This window comes from Herpailurus yagouaroundi, unplaced genomic scaffold, assembly GCF_014898765.1.
Source record: "Herpailurus yagouaroundi ecotype Mexico unplaced genomic scaffold, PumYag 183, whole genome shotgun sequence".
NCBI classification, from domain to species: domain Eukaryota; kingdom Metazoa; phylum Chordata; class Mammalia; order Carnivora; family Felidae; genus Herpailurus; species Herpailurus yagouaroundi.
The window spans coordinates 11,604,839-11,620,776 of NW_024412414.1; the positions used below are offsets into that span (position 1 = coordinate 11,604,839).

General features: G+C 37.2%; 1 protein-coding gene across 5 annotated transcripts in view; it reads right to left on the reverse strand.

Moving 5' to 3' along the window:
• CNTN4 (contactin 4) overlaps window positions 1-15,938 on the reverse strand; it is a 911,050-nt gene that overhangs the window by 320,173 nt on the left and 574,939 nt on the right. The window lies entirely within an intron of this gene.

The window sequence follows — 15,938 nt, forward strand, 5'->3', positions numbered from 1 at the left end:
ATACATATACAATGTTCTTAAGTTGTCTACGCAGGTAAAGAACAATGTAGAGTCACAACCCACTAATTTTCTGTGGTAAATGACCAGTTTGTTTGTTTGTTTGTTTGTTTTTTCCAACCTACAATGGACTCATACATGGGGATATCTGTGTAAGTATCATACATCTAGAACCATACGTGACTCAGCACACAAATTCAGTAACATCCAAATTAGTCTATTATTACTATTATTATTAGTTCAGTGATGTACAATGATGTAGGAATTTTTCTAAATGCATTCTCTCAATAACAGTAACTAGATGTATGAAACTTACTTTATCACAAAACAGCAGTAAAGTTCATGCTGGTAATCCACAAACCATACTTTAAGTAGCAGTATGTAGATTACATATGTTTCTAGAGTACACATATAATAAATGTTAGTCAAAATGCATCTCCCCACGTATACCCATGAAAGTGATTTTCATTCTTCAAAATCTAGTTCAAGTTTGTTTGTTTGCTTTTTTATTGTTAACCTACAAAGCTTTTCTAGACCCTTATCTTCTTCCTTTAACCACATGATTCTTCAGTTATATTTCCCTGTGGAAGCTTATCTTTTTCTTTCAAGTGTATTTGTAGCTTTCTTTTTCCTGCTTCAAACTGTAAGCTCCTTGAGAGTGTAACCATATCTTACACATTTTTGTATGCTCTGATGTAGCAGATATAGCAGTTTGTACATAGATCATCAATAAGGACTTGTTCTATTTAAGTGTCATTTTCTTTTCACTTTTTAATCTATTCAATCAGCTGACTTAGGCACTGCCTGATGAGTTTCCAGATAGAAGGGCCAGTGGCTATGAGGTAAAGTAAAACTGAATATCACCCTGTAGCTTAGAATCCACTCCCCACTAAGGTGTGATTATTTTTAACAGTGTGAATTGCAACTGCTATCCTAGAAAAACTTTAGAAGCAGCCTTTGTTGATGGGTGGTAAGATGCCACTAAATTCATGTAGGTGAATCAGGACTGAGGAAAAAGAATAAAGCTGATCTGGGAATCTTGGTGAAGGACAGGAAGTAAGGTAATTTTTTGTATGGCTTACAACCCAAACTTAAAAGAATCCATATGTTGAGGGTGGGACAGAAGAAAATTTAAGGAGACAAGATGACAAAACAGAATTCTATTTTACTATAGAGGAGTGGGGACAGCCAAGCAGGATATGAATTCAGAAAAACCATGAGCTAAGATTCAATGCCTTGGGTCACCTACTAAATCCATGACTTATCTCTCCATCACCTAGTCTTTCTAGCCCTCAATTTTCTCATCTCTAAAATAATAGGACTGGACTAGGTTAGTGCTTCTACACTTAAGAATGGGAAATAATCCCTGAATATTGTCCCATATCTTACATGCACAGACATCCACCATCCTCTCCTTACTCCATGTATAAAATCTCATGTTAATGAGACTTACACAAAGAAAACAGGATCTGCCAAAGAACTCTAAAGCACAGAATGAAAGTACACAAACAGACTTTTTTTTTTAACACTTGTGGTTTGAAGCCAGAAACTTCAAACTGCGGATATTTACATTTCAGATTTTCCACAATTACATAGATACTTTCAAAACAAATTTAAACACTGGTCAAGGATTAGTTCAATTCAGATACAAAAAATTATGTGAATTTTTGGCATGTCTATTTAAGTAACAAATGTTACTCATCAAGATCGCTAACATAGCAGCATGCTTGGTGGATTTTTCTCTAAGAGAGAAATATTTCTATTGTTGTCCCAGTTCCAAAATTATGTGTGTGTTTGTGTGTGTGTGTGTGTGTGTATGTGTGTATATATATATATTATCAATCATCTCAATTCATTGGTGTTCCCTGATTTGAATTTCATACAGAAATACACAGTCTATTACTAGTAATTCTAAATAAGAATGAAACATAATAATGATTATCCAGGATGCAGCTGAGAGGCTGTGGATTAACATCTGTACTATTTCTCAATGTATCTATGCCATATTTAAATAACAAAAATGATATTTTTTTCTGTGTATTTTGTAACAAGAATTGATAATAATGATGCTTTTGCATTCGCTATAAATAACACACTACATCCAAAGTTTTTATTTTCTCTTGGTTAACCAAGCTTGCTGCCTGTAAATCAACATTAGCATTTTAGCTCTCATCTAAGAAAATCCATAGCTTTTCAAGCATGAGCTACATGGTTTCAAAAAGATGGAGGGAGAGATTTTAGAAAGTTGAGCAATGCAGATGTGGAAGACATATCCTAACTACAAAACATTTAGCCTAGAGTTACCAACATTTTTGACAACAAAAGAGTTAAAGGGTTGTTTTATTTCTCTCAAACCTCAAGGTACCTGGGTGAAACAGAGTCCTCAGAATGACATTCTTAGATGAAACATGGATGGAGACATCAGTAAGTGTGCTCTTTTTGTAGTAGTGACAAAGTGACTTTCAAGTGTGTCTTAAAGGTTTGAAGGTACATACGAAGCACTCTGCATCTGCCATTTGTAAAACCTATAAGGTAAAGTTTCCCCTTTCCTTTGTCATATTAAGTTTTTCTATGCAATTGGAGGGGGAGCCATGATTTTCAGCATAAAGGAGCATCTCAGAAAATGACAAGAGGGCAAGGTTTTAATAAGCCAAGATGTCTCCAAGTTAGACCGTGGACCACCTGCATTTTAACTGTGTATGTGCAAGTATAGAGCAAGTACAGAGCTTGTGTTTTTAGACTCAAGTCCAAAATGACTTCATCAGAAAAATCCAGGGTCTATGAATTTGCCTTTAACCTAGTTCAATCTGGGTGATTCTTCTGCACACTAGAAATTCAAAACTAACACAGATCCTTTTGTTCCTAGCTCTCCATTTCCTAAGAGCAGAAATCAGCCAACACTGGCTTTAGACACACTCCTAAACATTCTCTGTCTGGCAAAGTCAAACCAACACATCTTTGCTTGTAGCATATAGAGAAGGACTTTTAGCACATGTTTGGACTAGCAGCTAAGAGGCACGAAGACAGGAACAGAAACCGATAAAACTGACCCACACAAGGAAATGGGTGGATTTGTCAAAGTATGGGACTCAAGTTGAAACTAAACTGAAACTTCCTTAGAAACACCCATATAGTTGAATGCCAACAGCTAATTAAGAGAACGCTTCCAAGGGTTCTATGTGACAAAGAAGAGGGACTGATGTGACAAGGAAAAGGTATGCTCAGGTGACCTAATAATCCACTGTCCTATGGTGATAACTTATCCTTACTTGATACACATTATATTCCTGCTGTAACTACTACCCTTTGTTTATAAGAAATGAATCTCATCTTATTTATGTGACAGGATGTTCAGATTGATGTTTTCGCTTGTGGATTCCCCAAAGGGTGGAAACACCTAGTGACTCACCCAGCTTGAAGAAGTTAGGGGAATGGACTCACATTATTATCAGGAATCTCTAAGAGGAGCAGTAGGCAATTACTTTTCTTGAAATTCTTGAAAACCATGGTGAAGAGAAAGAGAGGGAAGCCAGGTTGCCAACAGCCCAGACACAGTCTTTCAGATTTCAGATCATTGATCTCAGGGCCAGCCTAGGGGATTTACTGAAGATGCCAACACTGGTACATCATGATTTTCTGGTTCTCCCCTCTTTGGAGACTATCTGCCAATTGGTCAATTGGATACTTCCACAACACTACTTACATTCCCGAAAGTTTAACACAGAAATTCTCATGCACCAATATCTGAGTAAACCGTATATTTGCAAAGAGAACAGAGAAGACCTAAGCTAAGGAAAACCCCCTTTCATGTTTCAACAAAGAGTGGGAAACCTATAGGTTTTCAGAAAGAGTACAACTTTCGTGACCAGAAATGTATTTAAGTTAAAGGTCAGACTACCCTTAACCCTTCTGTCCCTTTGTTCATCAAATACTGAAAGTTATTAGAAAACACTGTTCTCAACAAGTGTGTCTCAAACTCCTTTCCTCATTTATTCTTTTCTTTTTAAAATCTATTTTTTAGGGGGAGACAAAATCAATGTTTGTCAGCCAATTTCTTCTTGCTGCCTCCTGTAAGTGTTCCAGAAACAAAATGCAGTGTCAGGGCGATTCTTAAAATGTTTGGAGTATTGAAAGAGATGCATAGAATATCACAGAACTTTAAAGAGATTATTTAATCCTGAATGTATTTTCCCAGGTCACAGGCTAAAAAAGGTACTATATCTGTAACAGAAACAAAAATGATTTTTACCTAAAAAATAAAATAATCCTCTAAGAAATACAATAATAAAACACATTTCCACAGTGAGGTACTGCTCATTTTATCTGCAGCATTGAAACATCAACGATCTTACTCTTTTTTTTCTTCTTAATTTTTTTATTAATTTGGCCCATTTTGACATGTCCCCAAACTTCTCTCCCAGGCAAGCAAGCAGAATGTTTCTCAGGCTGTCAGAAGCCAAACTTGGAAAAGAAATTGGAATGGATGGAGGGGGCCTAGGTTTTCTGAGACTGAGAAGAGGAAAATAAGACTGAATCTCAAGTGATGGTATACTTCAGGAAGCAAGGCAGAGGCCCAGGGTTCAAGTATAGTGGAGCAAGTGTAGAGCAAAATCCCCATTCCATGTGAAAGGTCAGCAGCAAAAGATAACATGCCATGCATAAAGGAGCAAGCCAGTGGGTAGGTACAGATTGGAAGAATCCACTAATGCTAACTGTAGATCTTTTTAAAATAGGGCATCTGTAAACCAGCCTAAACGGTAGCCAATATAGATAGGAAAGGCATTAAAGGGCTGAGCCATATCAGACAGCAGGTGTGATCTTCAGATAAATATTTCATAGAAGGCAAGTTTGCAAAAAAAAAAAAAAAAAATCAAACTACGCGTAAATTTATTCCTCAAAGTATGTTCTAGAAACCTCCTGCATCAATATCACCTTACCCGGTGGTGTTGATGAAAGGCAGATTTTTGAGCCCCTGCCAAACTTACTGGATTTTTATTATCAGAGCCCAGTACTGCTGTTCATTATTGTGCACTCTACGGTTTGAAAACTAGTACTGCACATTATAAATTGAGCATAGATGACTTTCAGCCCTAAACCAATTAAGGATACCAATGAAGAAAAACAACCCTGCAGAGTTTTGTTCTGTGTGCTAGATCACTCTGTAGTTTCCATGTGGGATGGGGTAAAAGGCCACATTTCTCCAGCAAAGCCCTTAGGTCAATGCACTTCTCTTGTGCTGGAAATATTTTTCAAACCTTGCAAACTCTGACTCAACTCTGCTGGGAAAGGACAAAAATGCAATACTATGATTTCATCGTAGAAAACTAAAAATACCAGATTCAATTCTACTTGTAATTGCCCTGGAGTTTCCAGGTGTTGCACCTGAGGGTTGTTTAGGCCCTTAATCTTAATGGCAGATATGAAGTTCTGCCATAACAGTCAAGAATCTCAGACTATGATAGAGGGTCAATCTTCCCAGGACATCAAAAGAGGCTTTTGATTAAACACCTGGTCTTGGGCACAAACACATTTTGGCAATAATCTCAATTTGAGAAGTAAACTCTAGGATACCTAGTAGGGAACATAAGGGTTTGAGTAAAAGCTCAGGACATGAGCCCGTGGCTTTAGATGGGAGTTACATCTGGGTCACATCTGGAGGATAGTTTATTACATTATACATGCACAGAAGCATCCTGATGCAAACCAAAGTGGCCGTGCCATGCTGTACCTTTTACACTGCATCCTGTAGAGCCCTTGACCGATCAAGAGCATAAATGCTCTCTATGTGGGCAATCAGTGGGAACATGTTGCCTTATTGGATTACAGACCAAAGCCACCTCACCAAGGACAAAGAAGAGGTACTTCTTCTGCTATGCTGGTTTGATGGGTGTGTTCCCAGAGTCATGCTCATATTTCACTCTCTCCCTCTCACCACTTGCATCAATGGGGAGACACATTATTCATTTTGCCACTAGAATGGTCCAGGAAGAGCACACACAGGGTCCAATGTATCCTGCTAGCTGGGAGCCTTCTCCTCTAACCTTTCTAATGATTGTGGAAATTCATTTTGGCCGAGAAACTGTAAGGTCAGCAACATCTCTGTGGATTGAAATTACTCACAAAATGTATGGGCAATAACCTACGGAAAATCAGAAACAAATGAAATACTCTGATTTTCTTGAATGTGAGAATTCCTTTAAAATGAATTACTGATTGTAGAAATGATGACTGGACAGCTGTCAAACTATCATTACAAATACAATTTAGCGTGGTTAGTCTTTATAACATAAATAGCAAGGGATGTTCAAAGGCCGCACACAAGTGCCTATGTGTGAAACTATCCAACACACAGTATTTTTATTGAATAAGTACTCCACTTGGTTCCATTTGCTTGCTCAGTTGAATAGAACAGAGGCAAAACAAATACAAGAGGAGACAGCCATGCCTGCTTAAAGGATAAGATGCTTCTTTCATCTGTCCTTTCTTCCACCTTCCTTCTTTTAACCTCCTCACACAAGCATTTTAAACAGGAAGGAACAGAGAAGTCTGCTGACAGCTGGTACATGTTTGAAGGCAGAAAGTGAAAGAAAATCCAAACTAGAAGTGAACTCTTCTCCTACTCTTTCTTTGTTTCCTGCTTAATAGAATAGTGCTGCTGCCATTATACATTGTGTCACACATAATGAGGACCTAATTGTATGTAATGCCAGCTCTTAGAAATGGTGGTGATCTGGGGAAGTGTTAGGAGATAAAAGTGGTCTCTTTGGGGAGAAAAATTCTGCATTGCTTAAGGAAGCATTTGTAGGAGTGGCAAATATCAACAAGGGGAAATGGTTCAGCACAACCTACTCCAACCTACTCCTGACCCTGACCCCAAATCCTGATGCATTTCAGAAACAATGGATTCATTACTCCTTTACATATAAGTAAATGGGTGACTGTGACAACAAGTTCCAGTTATGAAAATAAAGATAAATTTTCAACAAATGCAAATATTCTGTAACTAATTTGGGGGCAAAAACTGAACTTAAGGGATATGAGATGATAGCCTTAGTGTGAATATCTCTACAGAATTATAAGTTTGTTTGATTATGGAGTGCTGACCCAGACTCAGCTGGGGATAAGTCATTATTTACTAACGATGGCAAATAAGAATATATAAAAACATATGTATGTAACAGATTGGTTTTGGCTAAAGAAGTTGGAATAAGATATCTGTAACACTAATTCACTAAATGCTATTTCCCTCTTAACATAAGTATACAGTAGATATCTATGGTTTTTGCTTACTCAGAATTCATCACTTCTCTTCAAGGTAAGGGCATTCCACTTTTTCTTTGGTGACCCAAGTGCCCTAGTAGCCTAAGTGGTTTGGGTAGACTAAAATCTTGTATCCAAGTTAGGAGCAGGAGGTAACTCAGGCCTGGCCAATTAATATTCCATTTTCTTAGAAAACTGATTCCCAAGCATATGATGCAAGTTTGGATAGTAAGATTCTATTTCAAGGCTTTTCATAAAACTACTAGGGGGAGGGGCGCCTGGGTGGCGCAGTCGGTTAAGCGTCCGACTTCAGCCAGGTCATGATCTCGCGGTCCGTGAGTTCGAGCCCCGCGTCAGGCTCTGGTCTGATGGCTCGGAGCCTGGAGCCTGTTTCCGATTCTGTGTCTCCCTCTCTCTCTGCCCCTCCCCCATTCATGCTCTGTCTCTCTCTGTCCCAAAAATAAATAAATGTTGAAAAAAAAAATTAAAAAACAAAAAAAACAAAAAAAACTACTAGGGGGAAAAAGGTTTTTTAGAGTCTGGGATTGCTTGGAAGGAGAAAGCCTAGAGTTTTCAAAGGCCTCCACATGGAGAATTAAAAAAAAAGAGAGAGAGAGAGAGAGAATGAACTAACGCACCAGAAGGAAGCTAATAAGAAACCAAAGAATGGAGGCTGAGTTTTGATGACATCACTTGAGCTTTGGAACCAGTTCTGTTCCAAGCAAGCTTTATCCCTAAGATTCCCAGATATGTGAGCCAGTTATTGCTTTTATTTAATCAAATTTGAGTTGGCTTTTAACAGCTGAAGCTAAGTGACTCTTAATCGAAACTATATTCGTAGAAAGTACACATCGTTTAATCCGTGGGTTAATTAATGTCCTTTGCTCTTCCTTTTCTTCTTTCAATTTCCTTTCAGCCACTCTCCAAATGTGAGTGTGTAAATGCACACGAATAGGCCCTCAGCAATATCGCAGGCAAAGATCTTCCCTTTGGAGCTACTGTTCATGTTCATGCTTCTATCTCAACCTGGTTGCTCCTGTGATCAAATGCTCCCTAAAAGTCTGCTCCTTTGACCTGTGTCACTTTGATTACTTATGACAAGCCCCATAAGACATGTCTTTCTCATGCCCTTCCCCATCACAGGACACTATTACCTGTTGGGAAAAAAAAAAAAAATATATATATATATATACATATATATATAACAATATATTAATCTATTCCCCAGATGTGTAGCTTCTAGCTGAAATTCATATACTTTAATGGTGGCCTTTTAAAGAGATAATTAACCTAAAACAGTGTTAATGTTTATAATGTGCTTTTATGTGCTCTTCATGTGCAAAAAGACTCTCTTAGGGAGCCAGTTAAAATTAATGCAGAGCTTACATGTGACTTCCCCCCAAATTCTGATTAGATAGACCTGGAGGTAGGGCACAGACATTTGAATTATGCATCTCAGCTTATTTAGATGCAGGTGATCCACAATCATGAGCCACCATTTAAGAAAGAAAAATTAAGAGAATGGCAGCAGCCACAGTAGGATGTTTCAAGCACCCGGTGGCTACTAGAACTTTTAACCAAGGAAACAGAGTATTTGTTTGGCTCTTAATCAAATGCTGGAAATGCCTGTCTTTTCTGGCTTGGGTGAGCAGAGTGTTTCCCATTATGTCTGTCCATGGGGATAAATTCTTCTTTGCAACAGGAGGTGTAAATGATTGTAACAAACCTGCTCTGGCTCCTGATGTTTTGCTTATTATGTATTAAGAAAATCCAGATTTGTCCAAGCTTCTCTGTGACTGGGAGAAACAATTAACTCTTTCCCTGGTTATGTCGCTAAGCCTCCCAGAACCAAAGTATCTTCATTCTCAACAAAACAAAAGTATGACCAAGGTTGGCTCTTCTACACTCAGTTGTAATTTGGCATTTTCTTGGAAACCATCTGTTTTAAGGCCTTCTGGGGTAACTTGCTGGTTTTATTATCTCCGCAATGACACCCTAGGTTCCCCACTTCCTTCCCTGATATTGAGTTGCCTGAACACGTAACACCTGCAGGTGGTACTTTCATGTTACATGCACTGTGGCTCCTCAAGTAATATTCATGATTCTTTGCACCTGTCTCTTTAGCAGCTGAAATACTCCATGTCTGTCTTTCCTTAAATGTTTCAGGTTTTCAATTCAACACAGTGAATGCGTCAATATATATATATATATATGTATATATATATATATATATATACACACACACACACACTAGGAAGCGTGAAAGGGAGTAATCTGGGAGCTGTTCAAGCAAAACTCTGACAACATATTTCTAACAGGAAAGATCCACTAAATTTGAATTTAGTATGCTGCTCTTTCTGGTATGTAAGTACTTTAGTTATTTTGCATATAGTTGCTTAGGATACAAGGTTGTCATGATGTCCCTGAGGAAGCTGGGGAGGAGGCGAAATTGAGTTGCAGTTCATGGCAGGCACTGGGTTCCAGTGTATGAGTCTCTTTGGTGGGGCACTGTCATTTTGATTGAAATGAAAACCCAAACCAGACTGTGTCCTATGTCATTGTCTGACTAAATCCAGTAGTCCTGCTAGAGATGGGAAAACAAGCATTATCACTCAACTTAGGCAGAGATGTCCTCAGCTTTGGAAAAAAGATGCTTAGGAGACTACAAATTAACTTCTACTTTCTCTTCCTCTAAAGATAAACCCCTCCCCCACACCCTGGCCCCATGTCTGCTATACAGAGACATGTAGAATAATGGCAATAATGACTACTATTATTGGGCATAATGAGGCCAGGCTGCATGTAAAGTAAAAGCACTTGCCAGGCCCTGTCTCACCCCACCAACAACCCTACTGACTGATGCTATATTCCTCCTCACTTGATGATGGAAGAAGAGGAGATTAGAGATAATTCACTTATAATAGGCTGCAAGTCAGGCATTGGAACATGGTGTATTACAAGAGAAGAGCTAATTGCTCAGGGGCACCATGACACCATGATATACACTTGCAATTACTCTCTATGCATCACCACCAACAAGTAACAAATGAGATTTTGATATGTTGAATAAGAACAGTATCATCAAATGTAACTTGAGATTTTTAGGCCACCCCATTTTTGACATGAGGAACCAAAGTTTTTTAGGGATTAAATGGCTTATGAAAAGTCACACAGATACTCAATGATGGGGCTCTAACAAGAATCCTGATTTTCAGATTTAATTGAATGTTCTTCATAGTATCATCAGTTCCCTCTAGTTTGTTTTTTGGATAACAGTAGAAACGGTCCACTTGTACCTAGAAATATACTGGAGGAGAATAATGGAGTCATCTCTTAGGAAGGGAGGAAATCTATTTTGTCAATATTTATGTCTTCAAACTTTGGTTCAGGAAGAAATAAGTGAAAGTTTATTTCCTTTCAATAGAGAGCAGAAGGGATAAATGTATTCATTATATGCTGCACTTGTTACTAATTTTTTCAAATTACAAAGTTGTTCTTTTTTAGAATTACCAGCATATTGATGTACAGAAAGGATATTTTGTCCTAAAGTAATCCTCTATAGAAAACTGTATAAAAGGGGGATTCATAACCTTTCAAAATGACAAGCATAAAATTTGCATCTAATTATTGGGCATTCTGCCTTTTCTATGTCATTCTGTCATAAGGTAAAATGGCATGCACACTGATTTGGGCAAACACAAAGCAAAAACTCTGTGAAGGGATAAATGGCAGCAGAAAATGCCATTGACTTGAATTCACAGGTTTATCAAAAGAGGAGGAAAAACGTTTTCTTGGCTTTCCTAAGACAAGGTAAAAAGCATGGCCATTAAGTTGTTGGGCCCTTTGAATAAGTCATCCACCTGTCCTCCTCATTTCACTAGCAAATGAAACTCAAATCCTTTCCCACAAACCTCCAGAGAAGAATTGGATAACCATAAGTATCTACCTTTATAATAAAAATACCTGTTTGCCTGAGCAAAACATCACCTAAGCAGAAGGTAACTGACAGGCGATACTGGGTTAATATCTGTCATTCATTCAACAAGCATTTACTGAGTTCCTACTATGTGCTAGATCACATTGAACACATTGAGTATAGATAGAAAAGTAAAAGTAAATAAACACAACATCCTAAGACAGATCACATTTTAGGTTGGGGGAGGCAGACTCTAAGGAATTTATACAGTGTTCTGAAGAGTGACTAATGCTGTGAAGTAAAAAGAAAAGGCATAGGGAGTCCAGGGAGGATACTGCAATTTTAAGTAGAGTTGCCAGTGATGTCTTCATGAGAAGACGATATTTTATCCAAGACTTGAAAGAGAGGGAACACATCATGAACATATCTGGGAGGTAAACAAACACTGCAACCAAAGGCAACAATGACTGCAAAAGCCCTCCAGTAATGGGAAAATGCTTAGTTTACTGGAAACAAATACTTTTATGCTTTACTTCTTCCTCTTCCTTTCTCCCCGCCTTCTCTCTCTCCTTCTCTTCCTCTCTTCCATTCTCTCTTTCTCTCTTTCTTGCGCGCGCACACACACGCACATGGCAACCAGTGTGCCTGGAGCCTGCTGAGCAGGGGAACATTCAGAAAAGCTAAGTAGGACTGGTAGTGGCTATACCACTTATTAGTGCTTATGAGCACTGCTATATTCACGGTAGAGTTCGTCCACCCACATTTGTATAAGCAGAAACAGGTATTATTGCTGTATCATTATTTTATAGACAAAGTGAGGCAGAAAAAAATCCACTTGAGGGGGCCTGGGATGCCCTGGCATTGCTATGATGTTTTTCCCTTTTTCTCTTTCAAACGATGCAAATAGAATTAGGAAACTGTAATTCTTGACAAATTTTCTTGTAGAACTTCTTTCTGTAGAATATGCCAGATCCATAAGTTGTTTGTAGTGCAGGAATTAAAAGGATGGACTCTTGGCAATAGTGCCTAGGTTCATATCTCTACCTCTAGGTGAGCCTGAACAAACTGCTTAGATTTTGTGCCCCAGCTTGCTCATTTGTGAAATGAAGCTTAGAACAGCACCTATCTTATAGGGTTATATGTGAGTGTTAAACATCTTAACTTTTTAAAAGTAAATTCTATTCCCCAATGTGGAGTTTGAACTCATGACTCTGAGATCAAGAGTTACATGCTTTATCGACAAAGCCACACAATGCCCCAAATGTCTTAATATTTTTAAGTGTATTTATTGATATTGAGAGAGAGAGAGAGAGAGAGAGAGAGAGAGAGAGAGAGGTGTCACGCACATGAGCAGGGGAGGGGTAGAGAGAGAGGGAGAGAGAGAATCTCAAGTAGAATCCATGCTTACAGCATGGAGCCCAATGTGGGGCTCAATGTCACGAGCCATATGATCATGACCTGAGCCAAAACCAAGAGTCAGACGTGTAACCAAATGAGCCACCCAGGTGCTCCACATCTTAATATTTTTAAACTGCCAAGAACAGTGCCTGGTATCACAAAAGATCTATAAATTCCCTCTTTAAAGTCTCTGATTTGTGGAGTGGTGGTATTGGGGGATAAGGAAGAGAATAATCCCTTGTTACTCTTTAATGTTTCTCTAGTAGGTAGGAAGACATAGCTGTCTTTCGGTGGCCCAGGTATGATAAATTTTTTCTGAATGTAAATCACCAAAGACACAAAATTTTTGCCTCAAGGAAAGTAATACAAGGGGACTTTGTATCATTCTCCCGTTACCCCCATCTTCCATAATTAGTAGCCTGGTTGTGTGCATAAGGCACAAATATTAAATTGCACACAGCCTATCATCAATCTTTCTCCAGGTCTCTGAATGAGTAAGGCCAAGATTCAGGCTCAGAATACTTGTCTAAATGAAAGAAGTAACCTTGAGACAGGAATGGAAAGAATGTAGGTAACGTCTGCATTTAAAACGGAATAAAGGGAAGAGAAATCCCTTTGATTGGTTTCTGTTTTTTGATGTCAGGACATTTCTATCTCCCTGACATCAAAAACAACAACAACAACAACAACAACAACAACAACAACAAAAACAAAACAGCAGTGAGAAATCAGAACAAAAACAGGAGAAATCTCTATTTTGGCAGGCAATAAAACATCCTCTCCAACGAAACGGCCTTCCCTTCTGTTCCCAAAACATTTTGTACACTATACTTACTTACCCAGACTATGGTAATACTTTATATACTTGTCTATACCTTGTAAGCTCTTTGAAGATAAGAACCTGAGTCAATGTTGTCTTGTTTCTCAATTTTTATCATTCTTTCTGCCACGCTGTCAATGTCTGATCTATCCTTAATGAATACGTTAATGAATGAAGGAAACAACTTGCCAACAAGTATAACTTGGTATGTAGCAAAAACAAGACAGAAAATTAAATATCCTAATTGGTTGTCAACTACTATTTGTAAGAGAATTTGGTGCTTCTGCAAGATCTTTTGAGAGAACTAGCTGCGGTTTAGGCCATCAAGAAAATCAATTTTTGAGTTTTTTATGAAAATTAACATTTCATTCTATTTACTATTTCACAATGGAGTCTTGCCTTTATGAAGTGTGTTTTTAATGTTAGGTCACTCTGTAGAATAATTCTTTCTCTTTCATTCATTTATTTATTCATACAAAAAATGTTTTCTGAGCATTTGCTCAGTTCCACATGCCTCAGATACAATAATGAACAAAGACAGGCAATGCTTCCTTCACTGGGCACCTATTCACTGACAAGTTGATGCTTTAGTAACTAAATTCAAAGAAAAAAACCATGATCTTGACAGGCTTAAGACATTTCACTTTTGTGACTAGATTTTATCTACTTTATCATTTTATCATTTATTTTTGTCAGAGAACACACTAAGTGGAAGTTGGAGAGGAATTAATATACACACAAAACTTACATAAAATTTTAGGAGTTTCACAGACTTCCCTGACAGCTGATTTGTAGAATTCAGGTTAAAAATTCCTGTTCCAATCTGGAAGTATCATTTTTTGTGTGTATGTATGCATGCCTCTGTGTGTGTATGCATTTGTGCATGTGTGTGTGTGTATACTTACTTTAAAACACAGGAAAAAAAAAAACAGAAACCATTTAATGAAAGGATAATAAACACATGACTATAACAATTATTTTAAATATAAATGGACTAAATGGTCCAATAGAAAGACAAATGGTGACTGAATGGATAAGAAAAAAACAAGAAAAACAAAAAACAAGACCCACTTATAAGCTACCTACAAGACACTCACTTCAGATCTAAACAGACAGAAAGTAAAGAGATGAAGAAAGATATTCCATGTAAATGGAAGTAAAAAAGAAGCTGGTATATCAATACTCTTATCAGAAAAAATGGACTAAGACAAAGACAAACAAGACACAAAGAAGAACATTATCTCATAATAAAGGGGTCAATCCAAGCAGAGGGTATTACATTCGTAAACAGTTATGCTGTTTACATAAGAGCACCTAAATATATAGAGCAAATATTAACAGACATAAAGGAAGAAATTGAGATTAATGCAATAACAGGAAGGTATTTAATTCCCCTATACACCACTGGATAGATAATGCAAATAGAAAATCAATAAGGAAACACTAGCCTTAAAGTACGTATTAGACAAGATGGACTTAAAGGGTATATATAGAAAATTCTATCCCAAAGCAGCAGAAAACACATTCCTCCTTAGTGCACATAAAAAATTCTCCAGGATAGATCATGTTAACCCACAAAACAAGTCTCAATAAATTCAATAAGACTGAAACCATATCAAGTATGTTTTCTGACCACAAAGGTATGAAACTAGAAGACAATTATAAAAAGGAAACTGCAACAAGAACCTAAACACATGGTTACTAAATAACCAATGAGTCAACAAAGAAATCAAAGAGGAAATTAAAAAAACACTGAGACAAATGAAAATGAATACACAATGCTCCAAAATTCATGGAATACAGCAAAAGCACTTCTACAGGCAAAGTTCATAGTCATATAGGCCTACTTCAAGAAACTGGAAAAATATCAAATAAATCTTACTTTATACCTAAACTAAAAAAGGAAAATAAACAAAGCCTAAAGTTAGTAGAAGGAAATAATAAAGATCAGATTTGAAAAAAAAAAAAAAAAGAGTCTAAAAAAATAGAAAAGATCAGTTAAACTAAAAGATAGTTCTTTGTAAAGATAAATAAAATTGAAAAATCTCTAGCCACAATCATGAAGAAAAAAAGGGAGAGGGCTCAAAGAAATAAAATCAGGAATGAAAGAAGAGAAGTTAAATTGACACCACAGAAATACAAAGAATGGTAAGAGATTACTACAATTTTAGATATACAAATTAGAAAACTGAGAGGAAATGTAATACTTCTAGAAACACACAACCTTCCAGGGCTGAATCATGAAGAAATAGAAAACATGAAGAGACCAATTAAAATAAAACTAAATCAATAATTTTAAAACTCTCCCAAAACAAGAGTCCATCCAGACAGCTTCCCACAGGAATTCTACCTAACATTATAGAAGTTAGTGTCTATCCTTTTTAAATAATTCCAAAAATTTAAAGAAGCAATGCTGTCAAACTTATTTTATGAGGCTAGCATTACCCTAATACCAAAACCAGACACAGATGACACAAAAAAAAAAAAAAAAAAAAAAAAAAGCAAGCTGCAGGGCAATATCGCTGAGGATCATAGATGCAAAAATCC